The sequence below is a fragment of the Mustela nigripes genome, chromosome 8, assembly GCF_022355385.1.
Source record: "Mustela nigripes isolate SB6536 chromosome 8, MUSNIG.SB6536, whole genome shotgun sequence".
In the NCBI taxonomy this organism is placed as follows: Eukaryota; Metazoa; Chordata; class Mammalia; order Carnivora; family Mustelidae; genus Mustela; species Mustela nigripes.
The window spans coordinates 47,820,212-47,836,719 of record NC_081564.1 but is presented as its reverse complement, the minus strand read 5'-3'; positions in this window follow the sequence as shown (position 1 = coordinate 47,836,719).

Here is a 16,508-nt window from a genome sequence, read left to right as displayed (position 1 = left end):
AGTTATGTGACAAAACAAACTGAGGGTTGCTGGGGGGAGGGGGTTTGGGAGAAGGGGGTGGGATTATGGACATTGGGGAGGGTATGTGCTTTGGTGAGTTCTGTGAAGTGTGTAAACCTGGCGATTCACAGACCTGTACCCCTGGGGATAAAAATATATGTTTATAAAAAATAAAAAATTAAAAAAAAAAAGAAAGTTATGAAAAACTTAAATACACCCACCCTTGGAACCTAATGCTGTGAGTAAAGGTTCACATTTTCCTGCACTTGCTAAGTCTAAAAAAATAGTAACTATATCATTTGGGATAAGGACGGACAACTGTTTCTGAAAAAATGGTAAAGAATTGGTGGCAAATACATATGCCAAACCCAAATATATATGAACACATACACACACACACACACACACACACACACAGGTACATATGTATGCATGTATACACACATATACATATTTATGTATATACTCTACAGACACACACACGTGTATTATGGCTATTTATCTATCTATATGTATGTATCAGTATGTGAATTCTGTTTGGACTACAATGGGAGCACGGCTCAAATTGGAAGCACAAAGGGAAGAAAGGTAGACTAGCTGTCCAGGACTAAACAACCTTACATGACCTTTGTCTGGCAGCCATTTAAGTCAGCAATCTACCTTAACTCAGAAGTTGTCCTCAGTGATAGGGGATAGGGAGGGTATTAGATGAAAAAAATATATACTGAACATCTACTGTATGTTAAGTTGTGTACAGATCCTTTGCTACATGATTAGAGGTAACCGAATTGAGAAGTTTGTCCTTCATCGTCTTTAAAACATCTCCCCTCATCCAAAGGAAAAAAAAAAAAAAAAAAAAAGGAAAGAAAAAAATCACTCTTGCCAAAAGATGGTTACCATTTCAAATCCTGAGGACTTGTCAGGAATGTCCTACAGAGTCAACCCTTTCTGCCTCATCCACCAAGGACATTTATAATTCTGACAAGACGTCTCTGTCTTTCAGAACATCCCTGCAGGAGGTTGTCAACTTTAAAAAATGGTGCGCTAAATAGAAAGGGGGAAAGTAGTTAGTGTGCTTGTTTTCATGGACTAAAGTTCATAGAAAAATTCTGGACTCCTCCCCAAACGCCATCGACAACTGGTATGACATGTAATTCATGCTGGCTCTTTTTATTTTTAAGAACATTTCTCGTCCTTAGAAATGTCTCTAATGAATGCTCTCGGGATTGATTATTCTCTCCCCTGGCAATCCTTTTTGCATTTGTGTAATTCAATTAGATGACATATGTTAAGTATCTATATTTGTGCTTACTGCATAATAGATGTTTAATTGATGGTAGCAAATTGTTAAATGTGTGGTTAGAGTCACTGGCTTAAATTTAATATTTTCAATTTTATAAAAGCTGATTTTCCAATTATGTATTTTATGCTCTGTGCTATCTCATAAGTGTTGGAGATTTATAATTTCTGCCTATTTTGAGTCTATGTATGTTAATCATCATTGTTCTTTCAGAACCTTTCCTGAGACGGCCCATGATGGAACTCTATATACATTTAGTTTTGTAGGCACTGATCCCCAGTGCCCGGCTCAATGCCATACCGGAGAGAGTGCTCAAGTTATCTCTTTACCTGAAAGGAACAAAGAAAGGATTGGTTTCTTTCTCTAAATTGTATAAACCTTCCTTTGATTTTTCCTTACAATCAAAATCAGATTTTAATCCTGTTTTGGAATAGAAATTTGTCATTTCCACTGAAAGGAACTTTTCTCAAAGTAAAAATAATGGATTGTCACCATCAGAAACATGGAAAATATAAAACGTGAAAAATCTGGAAGTATCATTTACACAAGACCTCTTCTGTTTCGGGCTTGCACTCAAGTTCTCCTGGCCTCTGTACTTCGGAGTGGAGCACCACAGAGCATAGCATGCTCTATCTTGACAGATGGGTGCCTAAGAAACATGTACTTTTAACTGTGTTCCCATTACAAAGCCGTAACTTCTGTTTTGACAGCCAAGTTTTGTAACCGTTCACTTTAGTTATCGAATTAGGATTCATTTTTGACCTGACAGTCTGTGCCAATATTTAGTTTTGCCAAGTTTGGTTTGCTAAAGTGGAAATTGTATCAAAACTCCATATTACAAGTGACAGCAGTTAACTCAACTAAGAAAATGATTCTAATGTGTGATACATTTTACTTATATAAAGATGCACAAAAAATCCTTTTCTAGGGGCACCTGGGTGGCTCAGCGGTTAAAGTCTCTGCTTTCGGCTCTGTCATGGTCCCGGGGTCCTGGGATCGAGCCCCGCATCGGGCTCTCTCCTTGGCGGGAAGCCTGCATCCTCCTCTCTCTCTCTCTCTCTCTCTCTCTCTGCCTCTCTGCCTGCTTGTGATCTCTGACTGTCAAATAAATAAATAAAATCTTTTTTTAAAAAAATCCTTTTCTAGAAACAGTTAAAACTGTTTACTTAGCAGTAAATGCAGTTAATATGAGTAAATACAGTGCTATATAGTTAATAGCACTGTACAGCTCATTTGAAAATTGTTAACAGATCTTAAAAGTTCTCATCACAAGAAACAAAAATTTTGTAACATGTATGGTGATGGATGTTAAAAAGATAACATGGCAACTATCTTCCAATATGTGCAAATAATGAATCATTATGCTGCACAATCAAAACTAAATAATATTTTATATATATATATATGAAACTTTAGAAACAGAATTTCTATATATATTTATTATATATCATATATTATATATGTCATATATAGTGCTATATAATGTGCATTATATATTATATATAACATATATTATATAATAATAATATATAATATATAATATATAATATATAAAAATATATATAAATAATATAATATATAATATATTATATATAATGTGCATTATATATAACTATATAATATTATATACATAGTAGTATAGAAACAGAGTTTATGGTACAGTATTCTGATATTTGGTCAGTATTTTATGACAGTTTTACACTCTAACTCCCTAATTTGACATTGCAGAATGCGATAATCAATGAATTATTTCTGCCTATGTTTTTTAGAATTCTGAGATTAAAGAGTCCTGCAGGAATTTCTTTGTTTAATAGAGGCATTTGTAAAAAGGAAAAAGTCCTTGTGTCAGAACACAATTAATAATCCTTTAGGAGGCCCATGGGTCATTTGTGTCGGATTCAGAGATCCAACCCAACCCCTTAATTGTATAAATGAGAAAACAAAATCACAGAGATTAAATACTTTACCCAGAGTCACTCAGCGGGTTACTGAGATTCAGCATGTCGTCATTTATTAAGACTATTTTATCACTAACTGGGTGATCTCCAGCAAATTTCTCAACTTGCCTGGGTCTCCTAGTTCCCATTGGTATAATGAGTAAAACCTAACAATGTGGTGGTTGGACAGATCGGAGTATAGATGGGTAACACACAAGCAAGCTTTCATTTGGCCTCATGCCTTCCTGAGACCAAGAGAAGGAAAGGGGAGCATTCCTTGCCAAATAGAGAAATAAGTAAGTGCAGGTTATTATCATTGCAGAAAAACGAATGCTGCAGGCACCGTGGATGGCTCAGTGGTTAAAGTTAAGCCTCTGCTGTTGGCTCAGGTCAGGATCCCAGAGTCCTGGGATTAAGCCCCACTTCAAGCTCCCTGTCCAGTGGGGAGTGTGCTTCTCCCTCTTCCTCCGCCCCTCCCCCACTTGCACTCTAGCTTGCTTGCTTTCTCTCAGATAATAAAGTCTTAAAAAAAAAAAAAAAGTAAAAGGAATGCTGCAAGCTGTCAGCAGAAAACAAGGGGTTCCTGGAGTTCTTCTAGCAGGTTGTATGCCTAAGAAACCAGACTTTTTCGCATTCTTTTCACAGACACTTACCGTGCACTTACAAAGTGTGGGAACTGTTCTAGATGCCAGATACACAGCAATGAACAAAACACAAGATGTTTACAGATCTTGCATTCTGGTGATGGGGAGAGAGACCATAAACAAACAAAAAGGAAAATGAGATTATGTGTTAAAATGGGATAACTGCTTGGAAGAAAACAAGGCAAAGGAAGGTAACAGAGTGTTCCTGTGTGCCTGGGAGAAAGAGAAGATGGATTTTAAACCAGATGATCAAAGAACATTAGGTTTCTTGAGCAAACCACTTTGGAAGTGATCATTTTACTGGGGAGGAAAACGATCTCTCTCGGGAAGATGGAAAAAAATCCCTGGCTTCCAATGTATTTAGAGTTTTATCTACAAGAATATTTATCACAGTTTTATTTTTATAATAGCAAGAAAACAGAAATAACATGAAGCCCTAACTGAAGAGTTTGTTAAATAAAATGTGGATGGAAAAAAATTGCATAATCTTTTAAAACTGTGTTGTGAAAGAAAATGACATGGGTCCTTGTTGCCTAGCTTCAAAAATATATATGCCATATGCTCCTGATTTCTTCAGTATATTTTCCTCAAATGAGAAAGAGTGCAATGATATTTCATAAAATCTTGATAACATTCGTATTCATATCAAGGAGATGTAACAGATTTTTAATTTTTTAAAACTCCCCCCCTCCACATTTTGAATTAGAAACAAGCATTGATTTGTGGTCAAATAAAAATAATAACACTAAATAACAACAACGACAATAATAATAATACACTTATAAAAAAATAACTCAACTGAAAGGATGTAGAAACCAGAACTCTTATAAACATCTTCATAAGGTGAAGAGAGAGGATGCTTATTGAAGTTAAAGATGACATAATCTGAAAAGAGGAGTTTACATGCACATGAGGAACCCCAATTAGAAATTATTTTGACAGACCAGAACAAGGACCAAAGGCATCGAGATGAATGTTATTAAAAATAAATTTGTCATCTCCATTTGGGTTTTTTAAAGCATCAGTTAAAGAGGTACAGAGCTGGAGGACCCATTTGAGAACAGCTCAGGCAAGGAAGGACCCGAACATGTTAATGACCACAGCTCAACATGAGCTCATAGTGTGACACAGCTGCTCCGAAGCTAATGAATTTCGACATTAATTAATATGCTTCTGGTGTCAGCACCGCAGATGGAACCATCCCTCCGTAGACTACATTGGTCAGATGAAATCGTGAGATGAAGCCCTCTCACCACATCCTGCTTTTGTCCTTCACAGCACTGGTCACACGAGCAGCTCGCTAATTTATGTAATTGCTGGCTTCACATCTGCTGTCTCTGCTGGCCTCTAAGCTCCCTGAGGACAGGGACTGTCCCTTCAGGGTTTACTGCTTTCTCACCAGGGTCTAACATTGGCACTCACAAAAAAATGGGAGACTGCTGTCCTAAATATGGGCAGAGCCAAGCATCTCATTTATTTATCCCAGTTAATAACACTTATATTGTGTTTCTATGTGCCAGGCATAAGTCTAAGTCCTTTACAGATGGATATTAATTCATGAATCTTCACTGCAACCGTGTGAGGCACGTAGATATGAACACTGGGATAGAGAGAGGTTAAGAAATGTGCCCAAGCCGGGCAGAGCTGAAATCTGAACCGAGGCACTCTACACTCTGCTGACTGTCAAAAACAAAACTCCAAAGAAACTGTGTCCCATCTGGATGAGGTTGACCAGGAAAAGAAGCCCAAGAAACATATCATATTGAAATCTTTGAAAGAAATGGACTGATGGAGGCTAAAAACAAACTAAGAACCAGAGGGGATATGATCATTTAACTTCCATATAAAACAGAAAGTAATGATGAAAATGAATGAAATCCCCTATGTTCAGTAGCATCTACATCCCGATTTACAAGGGCAGTCCTGGTTCATGCCTGTTGTAGCAACGCAATTAGAAACACCGTTCTTGTTCATTCTCAAAATACCCCAGATTAGACAAACAATTATTATCTGCTCACTGAGTGTTTGGCTAAAAGGAAGATTTCACATCCCTTAGGACATTGGATCTTTACAAAAGTTATTTGTAACTTTTGTTCATTTGTATTTACATTATTATACTATCCCCCATTCTTCCACCAAAAAACAAACAAACAAACAAACAAAACCCACAGAATTGTTCCAAAACACACTGTGAGTTAGTGGCAGAGCTGTGATTTGAACCCAGGTCATCTGATTAGAACTACACACTTCTCTCTACTCTACTGAATAACTGAACTTTTTCTGTATTACCACAGAGTGCAGAGCTAGGACCAATGGGTAGAAATTCCTGAGAAAATATTCACTGTCAAATGAAGTACCGCATATAAAAACCTGAATGTATGAGCTTTCTAGTCAATCAGAATTCTGCCAGAAACTGCCCAAGCCGAGGACTGAATGGGCATGGGACAAGGCTTTTACCAAGGGGAGTGCCTGCCCCAATAAGAACCTATGAGCTCCTTGGAATGTGGGATATTGATTTCTGGTGGGCAGTGAACCATTAGCAGATGACAAAATGATTTTCCACACTATGTGGACACAGAATTCAAAATCACTAATATGCCTAATGAGACCTTTTGATTCCCTTTTCAATTACAGTTTTAATCCTTCCATTACTGCCTAGGGGAAAGCCTCAGATTGGTGCCAATATACATTTAATACTACTGAAACAAGCTAACCCACCCTTTAACCAAGAAAGCAATAGGTTCTAATCTTTCAGAGTCAATAATATCCATTGAACTTGACCTGATACAATTGTTCTGTCTTCACAAAAATTGTTCTAACTTTGAATTTCCTTTTATGGCAGTGATAAAAACTTTTAAAAATATATCTAAGTAAACAAGTGAGTCAACATAAGTAAAAACATTAACTTATATTAAAATGTATGGTAGACAAAAAAACATAAATTTTCCCTCAAAGATGTCTACATCCTAATCCCCAGAATCTACATGTATATTCCCTTATATGGCAAAAGAAAATGTGCAAATGGAATTAGGGCTAAGGACCTTGAGATGGGGAGACTATCCTGAATTATCTGAATGTGCCTAATCTCAACACATGAGTTCTTAAGAGCAGAAAACTTTCCTCAGCTGTGGTCAGAAAGAGACAGGAGGGTGGAAGAAGGTCTAAAAGATGCAACATTGCTGCTTTGAGGATGATAGAGGCAGGCCATGAATTCAGCCAAGGAATGTGAGTGGTCTCTACAAGATAAAAAATGCAAGGATGTGCATTGTCCCCTAGGGTCTCCGGAAAATAATGCAGCCCTGCCCAACCTGGATCTTAGCTTATGAAAGTCATGTCCAACTTTTGACCTATAGACATTAAAGACATCACATTTGAATTGTGTAAGCCACCTGTCTTATGACTTTTTTTTTATAGCAAAAAAGGGAACTAAAATAGAAGGGTATAAGGAAAGACAGAAATTGTGAGAATGTATGAATAATTGAAGTTTAGAAAACAATCCTTGTAGATGGCTTATAATGTTCCTTCCAATTCTGAGATGTTCTGGTGACATTCTGTCAACTATCTGATTTCCATTCCCCCGATGGCTAATTTAGTGTTTCCTGTGCTTTAATAGACATTCCAAAAAGTAATTTAAAAGCAGTGAGAATGATTCATATGAAATATATTCTTGTTTGGGAAAAAGTGCAGTAGTTTGTTTTTCAGGGATGCAGTGTTGGAGATGTATGTATGACAATCTTATAATCACATTATTTTCACGTGGATTCACTTGATGTTGAGAGTTACCCGCTTGTTGTACATTAGTGAGTTTTATCATCCACGTATCACCATGCTTTTCTTAAAAAAAAAATAGGTATTCTCAATTTATAGATTAATCTAAGGATCTTTCTGCTCCATTTGATATGAAAAGCAATGAAACCGTCTCAATAAAACAGAAGTTGTGTTTGATGGCATCTGGTTAGTCAATGTTACATTGTAGGGGAAAACAATTAGATTTAACCAAGTCTATTTTCTCCAAGATGTTTTGTTCTGCCTTCTGAAAATTCACACCCTACAAAGTCATGTCTGATTATATTAACACCTGGCATTCTGGTACAAGCAATAATTAACTACTCACACCACTCATCCTGTCTCTTTTGACTTGATCACACATGTGGAGATATATGAAAATGTCTTCAGGAGAGAAATAAGGGTTAATAAAAGACAGAGATATGTGTGCACGCCATATAGTGTAACTGATTATACATTACACATGTAATCCGTGGACCAATAAAGCAGGACACGCATATAGTCTGTGAATATATAATCAGAGTCATTAAAAGAGAGCTTGCCATCTCATAATATTAATCAAATGCTATTTGACCAATTTGCTTCCAGCAACTAATGGGGCAAATTGATGTCATCTAATCTTAAATCTAAAGAGGGGTATGTTCTAGAACCACAGTGTTTTTTTTTTTTCTTCAAATTTCTCATCTTTCTTGGGTTGAATTCATTTATCTTAAAGAAGTGTATTTTAATGCTGATACCATTGGAATAATACCTGAGAGCACATTTGAAAATGGCAAGTTATAATTTATTATGGATATGGAGGAGGGGAATGGCCACAAGATTTCCAAAAATGTCCGTTACCACAAGGTCAGAAAAGTGCTGCCTGGGACACAGTTCTGATTCATCATCTTCAGGGTACCATACCTCATTCACATGCAACAAACTGAAAGAAGAATGAAAAATTGATCTTTTCCCCTGAAAAATAACTTAATCAATTTCCAACTCAGTTTTAAGAAGAAAATGCCACAGTCTTTTAGTTGAGAGTGATCTGACTATGTATTAGCCCTCATTCATATTATTAGGAAGTGTATACTCAGGCTCCTTAACAAGTGAACTGTCCATGTGATACAAAGCTGATTTTGAATTTTTGTTCTTTCACCAGTAGGAAGAATGTAAAATATCCTTCTTCTTCTTTTTTTTTTTTTTAATGTATATTATTCCTGACATAAGTAGGCATTCCTTTGAAGTCATTGAGAACTGTGTTAGAGCAAAGTTAATATTACCAGAATGCTGGGTTCTAGCAAATCATTAGTTGGTAATAGATACGGATACATTGCAAGAATTACAGATTGCTTCTCAACTTGAACTTTGTAGAGTATGTTTGTATATTCATTTCCTCTTTCTAAAATGTGACAGGTTTCAGAGAGAACAGAAGCAACTTGACAAGATGAACTCACAGGGTTCCATCTTCACTCAGCGGAAGTACTGTAACACAGACTTCCATTCCCTGGAAGCGGGAGCTTACTGTCTGGAGTTTAAAGACTGTTTCTTGTTTTACTGAGGGATCCTCTGCAGTGTTAAAGAAACTATATGTATACAGTTGTTTTACATATATTAATGTTATCAGAGAATGGTATTTGTTTTATATTTAAAGAAAAAAATTGACCTGGCTATAAAGTGAGCACATAACCATCTCAAGCCCTATAACAAGCAAAGGCTATTAGCTCAAAGACCAAAACCCCGTCTGCCTAGACTTCTGCTTCCTCATTGTAGCCTTAAAAATCCTTAGTCCTGGGAGCATGGCTATACTGGTTGGCACGGGGAAACCTGATCCATCTGCATTTTTGTTATTGTCGTTAAATATGAAATTGGGAAATATCTTAAGTACTGAGGTCCTGAGGAAAATCAAGGATGCTTTATATTTATATTAATTTCTAATTACTATTATAGGATGTTAAGCCTGCCTCAAAAACCAAATTTTTTTAATAGACAACACATATTTGATGTTTCAATTTATGTCATTTTGAAGTATTAAAAGCCTTTTACAGAAAAAAAAAACCCTCATGAGTTCTCAGTGATATCTTTGATATTACTAAATAATTCCTGTAAGCCTTACACTTATACTTATTTTATGCTCTTTTTTAGTAGAAATCAATAATTCTGTTTTCAGTGAGTATAAGATAATAGATACATGCTATGTGTTTAATCTATTAGCACTCTTCTAAAAAATGAAATAAATAAGCTCACAGCTCCTTCCAAGACAGTATATTATTAGATCTTAATATTTAACTTAGTTGGCTCACTAGAATCGATTTGCTGTTGCGGTTATGACTGCTTCCAGGTGGTTGTCTGCTTTAAAGAAATATGCAATTATATTATTTTGGGAATGTTCTATGCCTAAATTATATTTGCTACTTTTATTTTTATTTTGAAATGCCCTGAAGTACATCATTTCATTTGGCCTCTGAAGCAATAGCATGGCTTTCCCTTGCCATGTGTCTCATTTCTCAGAATCTCGGTCAACAGGGAAAGCAAAAGATGATTGAACCTTTCCACTGGAGATGTCTCCTGCACAGATGTTTTCCCCACACAGATTACCAAACAGAAGCTGCGTTTTTTTTTTTTTTTTAAGATTTTATTTATTTATTTGAAAGACAGAGATCACAAGTAGACAGAGAGGCAGGCAGAGAGAGAGGAAGAAGCAGGCTCCCTGCTGAGCAGAGAGCCCGATGCGGGGCTCGATCCCAAGACCCCGGGATCATGACCTGAGCTGAAGGCAGAGGCTTTAACCCACTGAGCCACCCAGGCGCCCCAGAAGCTGTGTTTTTGTTGAAAACAATGCATTTCTAGCCTTCCTCAAGGAATCCTCCCCAATTTTGATATTGAGGATCCTTTCTTTTGCCAGAAATACTGTCTTAGGGAGCAAAAGTGACAGATCTTCTCAATCAAGTAATTTACAGTATGCGTTTCACACTGATTTTTGACAGATCTCTATTCAGTGTTAAGGTGAACATTCCCAAATTCAGTATTTCCTCAAATATTGCCAATTTCCTTTTTTTAAAGATTTTATTTTTGTTATCTTTACACCCAACATGGTGCTTGAACTTACAACCCTGAGATCAAGAGTCACGTGTTCTATGGACTGAGGCAGTCAGGCACCCAGATATTTCCAATTTTTAAGGCTCATTCCATAATTCTTTGTGCTACATTGTTTTGAAACCCCAAACCTCTACTCAGCTTAGAATCCTGAATGATATACATTTGGATCAGCTTTCTGCTCCAGGGTATAAACCTGGGTGTCTTATGATAATACAAATTTCTGAGCTTCAATGTGCCCTTCTGCTGTTCTTCCCTAAAAAAGGAAACATTACTACAATAAAGCTAAAATTACTGCAGTTATGCCACTGAGCGCACTGCGGCTTCTTCAATTCCTTGCTCTGACTTCTTTTCAGAGTTCCATCCGAAAAGCCCATTTTGGTATTCACCGCATATACCATCTTTACCGGGACTTACCCGGTTTGTTGTTCGAACAGGAAGTAACCTAAAAGGTGTGACAGCAGAGGCTCCAACATGGCCACTCTCTCCTCACCAAAATATCTTTCCCTCTATCCTTTCACTACCGAATCTCTTCACAACTCCCTGGATGCCTTTTAGCAGAGGATGGATTATTTTCCAGCGCACAATGAGAGCTAAGTTGGAAATTTGAACACTTTTACAAAGAGCTGCAAATACCATAAAAATTAAATGCCTTCTGGTGTGCAAATTTTGATGGGATGACAAGATGTGAGGGAATAGAACACACAGGACTTCAGGTGAGAGAAACTGGTATCCCATGGACAAAAAGGGAAACTGAGGATGAAACTTACAACCGGTTTCCTATCTTTGCTTACCGTCGATCCCTGTGGTTTTAATTCTTCTGCAAAGAGCAATACTTGCCAGACAGCTTTCCATACTACTGATAAAAAATTCTTTATCCCCTTCTTTGGTTGCTAATTTTTGAGAGCATATAGAAATACTTTGATATTATAGTTTCTATGTTGTAATTTAGAGTCTTTCTAGCTTTCCGTATCATAATCTTATTAATATCACCTTTAGTAGTGACACACATCCTTAAATAATTTAAATATCAAAGGGAAATATTGCTTGACATTAGGTTCTCATAGAACCATACCTCAAAGAATTATAATTTGTAAATCTAGAGATCTTAATTACTGTTACTACTATTAATGAGTTCTAAATTATGGACTAATTAATATTTATTGATCAGCAATGAACTAATAAAATAAATGGACCTATCTAATTTCTTGAGTATGTGCCTTGTTCATTTTAAGTCTAACATTTGAAAAAGATATTGACAGCATCTGGACCTTTTAAAATTAATATTTCATTTTTCTAATTATGATTATGAAAAAATAAGTATGGTTAATTCTTTATTCATGAATTTAATATTTTTATATTATAGTATTTATGTTGTTCAGCATCTAATTTAGAACTCACTTCTAAAAATCGGTGTAGATCAGGAGGTGGCAAACTATGGCCTGTGGGGCAAATCCAGCTGCTGCCTGTTTTTGTAAATAATGTTTTAGTAGAACAGTCACATCCATCCATTTATGTATTGTCTACGGTTGTGCTACAACAGAAGAATTGAGTAGTTGTGACAGAAGCCATATGGTCCTCAGAGCTGAAAATATTTATTGTCTGGGCCTTTAGAGAAAAAATTTGCCAACTCCTGTTATAGACTATCAAAACTTCAGTAGTTTACAAAAAAAGCTTTAGTAACTCAGTAAATTATTTTTCTATTATCAAGGAAACAGTAATAGTTAGACCTCCAGAAAAAGACCATTCAAATTCAAATGTCTGCCTAATCCAACATGACACTATAAAAATAAACAGCTAACAGTAAACACCTAGGATTTTAGACAATACCACAATTAATTTATTAGACTTGAGTTCTCTGATAGCCACCTTTTAATTTCTCAGACAGATTATTTGATGACTATGATTTTTCTCTTTTTAAAAATGTGGTTATGAGGGCACCTGGCTAGCTCTGTCAATAGAGCATGGCCTTCTTGACCTTGGAGTCATGAGTTCAAGCTCCACATTGGGAGTAGAGCTTACTTTACAAAAACAAAAAAAAAAGGGGCACCTGGATGGCTCAATGGGTTAAGCCACTGCCTTCGGCTCAGGTCATGATCTCAGGGTCCTGGGATCGAGTCCCATATTGGGCTCTCTGCTCAGCAGGGAGCCTGCTTCCCTCTCTCTCTCTCTGCTTGCCTCCCTACCTACTGGTGATCTCTCTCTGTCAAATAAATAAATAAAATATTTTTTAAAAATTATTTATTTATTTGAGAGAGAGAGAAAGAGCATGAGCAGGAGGGGCACAGGAAGAGGAAGAGGAAATCTAAGAAGACTTGCACTGAGCAGAGTCTAATGCAGGGCTTGATCTTACCACCCTGAGATCATGACCTGAACTGAAAACAAGAGCTGGACATTCAAGCAGCTAGTTGTGCCACCCAGGTGCCCTGAGAGTGGAGATTGCTTTAAAAAAAATGTGATTATGAAATTACTGACAGGAATTTATAGTAATTTTACATTTGAACAAAACTTTTTGGTCCAAAAACATGGCAGTGATATAGAAAATACAAAATGAAAGTCAAATACAAACAATCATGTTCAAAAGGGCAATAATATCAGCATGCCTGGGTGGCTTAGTTGGTTGAGTGTCTAATTCCTGATTTTGGCTTTGATCATGATCTCAGGGTTATGATATTGAGTCCTGTGTGAGGTTCTGTGCTGAGCATGGAGCCTATTTAAGATTCTCTCCTTCTCCCCCTGTCCCTTCTCCATCACCCTCTCTTTAAAAAAAAAAAAAAAAAAAAAAAAAAGACTATAATACTGTGAAGGACTAGAAATAAAGAAGGAACAGATATGTAATATTCATTCAAAATAAAAATGATTATCAAACTAGGGAAGTTTGATAAAAGTTTATTTAATAAAATAATGGTTAAACTTTAGAAGTATTCCAGTAAGAGTCAAGAAGAAGACAAATATTTTTTACATTCATTTCTATTAAATGTTGTAATAGATTTTTGAAACAACAAAATAATTGATTAAAAAATATTTGACCCTTGAACAACATGGGGGTTAGGGGCACTGACCCCATGCAATCCATATATAACTTTTGACTCCCTGAAAGTTTAACTACTAATAGACTACCAATTACTGGAAGCCTTACTAATAACATAAACAGTCAATTTAACACTTGTTTTGAATGTTATATATATTATATGCTGTATTCCTATAATAAAGTAAGCTAGAGAAAAGAAAATGTTCTTAACAAAATAAACAGGAAGAGACAATACATTTGTAACATTATACTGTATTTATTGAAAAAAAATTGCATATAAGCAGATAAACCTGTGAAGTTCAAACACATGTTGTTCAAGGGTTAACTGTATAAATACTAGAAAGAAAGATACAATTTGATTTTCAAGAGATAATTATTGGTGAAGAAACACCATAGGAGAGATGCCTGGGTGGCTCAGTTGGTTAAGCCGCTGCCTTGGGCTCAGGTTGTGGTCCCAGGGTGCTGGGATCGAGTCCCGCATCGGGCTCCTTGCTCGGTGGGGAGTCTGCTTCTCTCTCTGCCTCTGCCTGCCACTCTGCCTGCTTGTGTGCTCTCTCTCTATCTCTCTGACAAATAAATAAATAAATAAAATCTTAAAAAAAGAAAAAGAAAGAAACACCATAGGAGCTAGAAAAATAAACATCCATGAAACATATAAGTTAATTCACCAAAATTGTTAAAAACAAGATCAGCACATAAAAAGTAAGTAACATTCCTATTCTCTATTGGAATATTAGAATATTGAATCAATGACAGCAACAGAAACCATAAAGAAGTTAGAAATAAATCTAACAGAAGCAATACAAAACCTTTTTTGGAAAAATAACAAAATATTATCAAACAACATAAAAGAAAATATGAAAAGATACTGTATACTTGGGAACTGGAAATCTGAATGTTAAGTAAGGGATTTCATCCAAATTAATCTCCCCTTTTAAAGCAGTTTCAACCAAAATTTCCTGTAATTTTTGCAAGACGAACAAGATATCATAAAATTAACAGGGAAAAGTATAGGATCAAAAATATACATTTAAAAATTTTAAGCATGTAAAGAGATGGAACAGGGGCACCTGGATGGCTCAGTTGGTTAAGTGTCTGACTCCTGATTTGGGCTCAGGTCATGATCTCAGGATCCTGAGATCAAGTCCCTGTGTCTGGATCCATGGAGTGTGGAGTCTACTTGAGATTCTCTCTCCCTCTCCCTCTACCCTTCCCCTACTCTTTCTCTCAAATGAATAAATAATTAAAAATTAAAAAAAAAAAGAGAGAGAAAGAAGAGCACAAAATTGTGCAATGTAGGAAAGAGGAGAAGGGTTTGCCTTTGAAGATGGGCAAGGACCACTATAAAGCTAGAGTAAGCTAGACTGTGGGGTATTGGCAGAGGGACAAATAAATAAACCAATGAAACCGGGTAGAGCCTAGCAACAGACACAGTCATGTAAGGACACTTGACATATGACATAAAGGCTTTGTAAATCAATGAGGGAAAGGATGAACTATTCAGTAAACATTGTCAGCCAATTGTTTATCCATATGGAAAATATAGTTAGATTCCTATATCACATCTATGGAAAAAATATTATCTCAAGTTTTTTAAAACCCTAAAAGTGAAAAACAAACCTTAAAACTTCAAAATAATTTTTTTGAAAAAAGGAAAACATTTTAGGATCTTGGAGTAAGAAAGACTTCCTTAAATAATTAGAGAAAAATAGCACAACCATAAAGGAAAATATTGGCAAATTCAACAAGTTAGAAGAAAGCAAGACTATACAGAGAAGTACTATAAATGAAGTGAAAACAGAGCAAAATGAAACAAACAAGTCACAGACCTGAAGAGAATATTTGTAACACACATAACCAACAAAGAATTTGCATCCAAAATATATTAACCAAACCAAAAAAACTCCTACACACCAATCAAAAAAGGACAGCTTAGTAAAGGAATGAACATAGAATGTAAACAGAAAATTCACAAAAACAGAAAATTCACAATAAACTTATGAAAAGGGGTTCACCCTAATTAGAAACTAGAAATAAGCAAAGAAAATTAAGAGATTATGTCACACCAATCAGATTAGAAAATATCTTTAAGTGCTTTAATACCAAGTGTCAGTAAGGCTTAATTAACACAGTGGAAGTTCTTACACACTGCTGGTAGGCACGTAAGTTGGAACAACTGCTTTGGAGAGCAATTTGAGAATAGCCAATAAAAGAGAAAAGATTCATTTCCCTTGGTTCAGCCATTCAACTTCTAGACATTATACTCCAGAGAAACTCAGGTGTAAGTATACGAAGAGATTTGCACTTAAATAACGTTCACTGAATCATTGTAAGAGCAAAAGAGTTGGAAGAATTCCAATTCTTTCCATATACCTCAACCACTAGAGAATAAATAGTGGTCACAATTGAAATAGTTATTAAATAGGGGTGTCTGGGTGGCTCAGTGGGTTAAACCGCTGCCTTCTGCTCGGGTCATGATCTCAGGGTTCTGGGATCGAGTCCCGTGTCAGGCTCTCTGCTCAGCAAGGAGCCTGCTTCCCTCTCTCTCTCTCTCTCTCTCTCTCTCTCTGCCTGCCTCTCTACCTACCTGTGATCTCTGTCAAATAAATAAATAAAATATTTAAAAAAAGAAATAGTTATTAAATAAATTAATAAAAGCACGTGTAAAGCTTTATAACAAGGGGGAACAGTTGCATATATGTGTGGCATAAAATCCATTAATATGAACTTTGAGA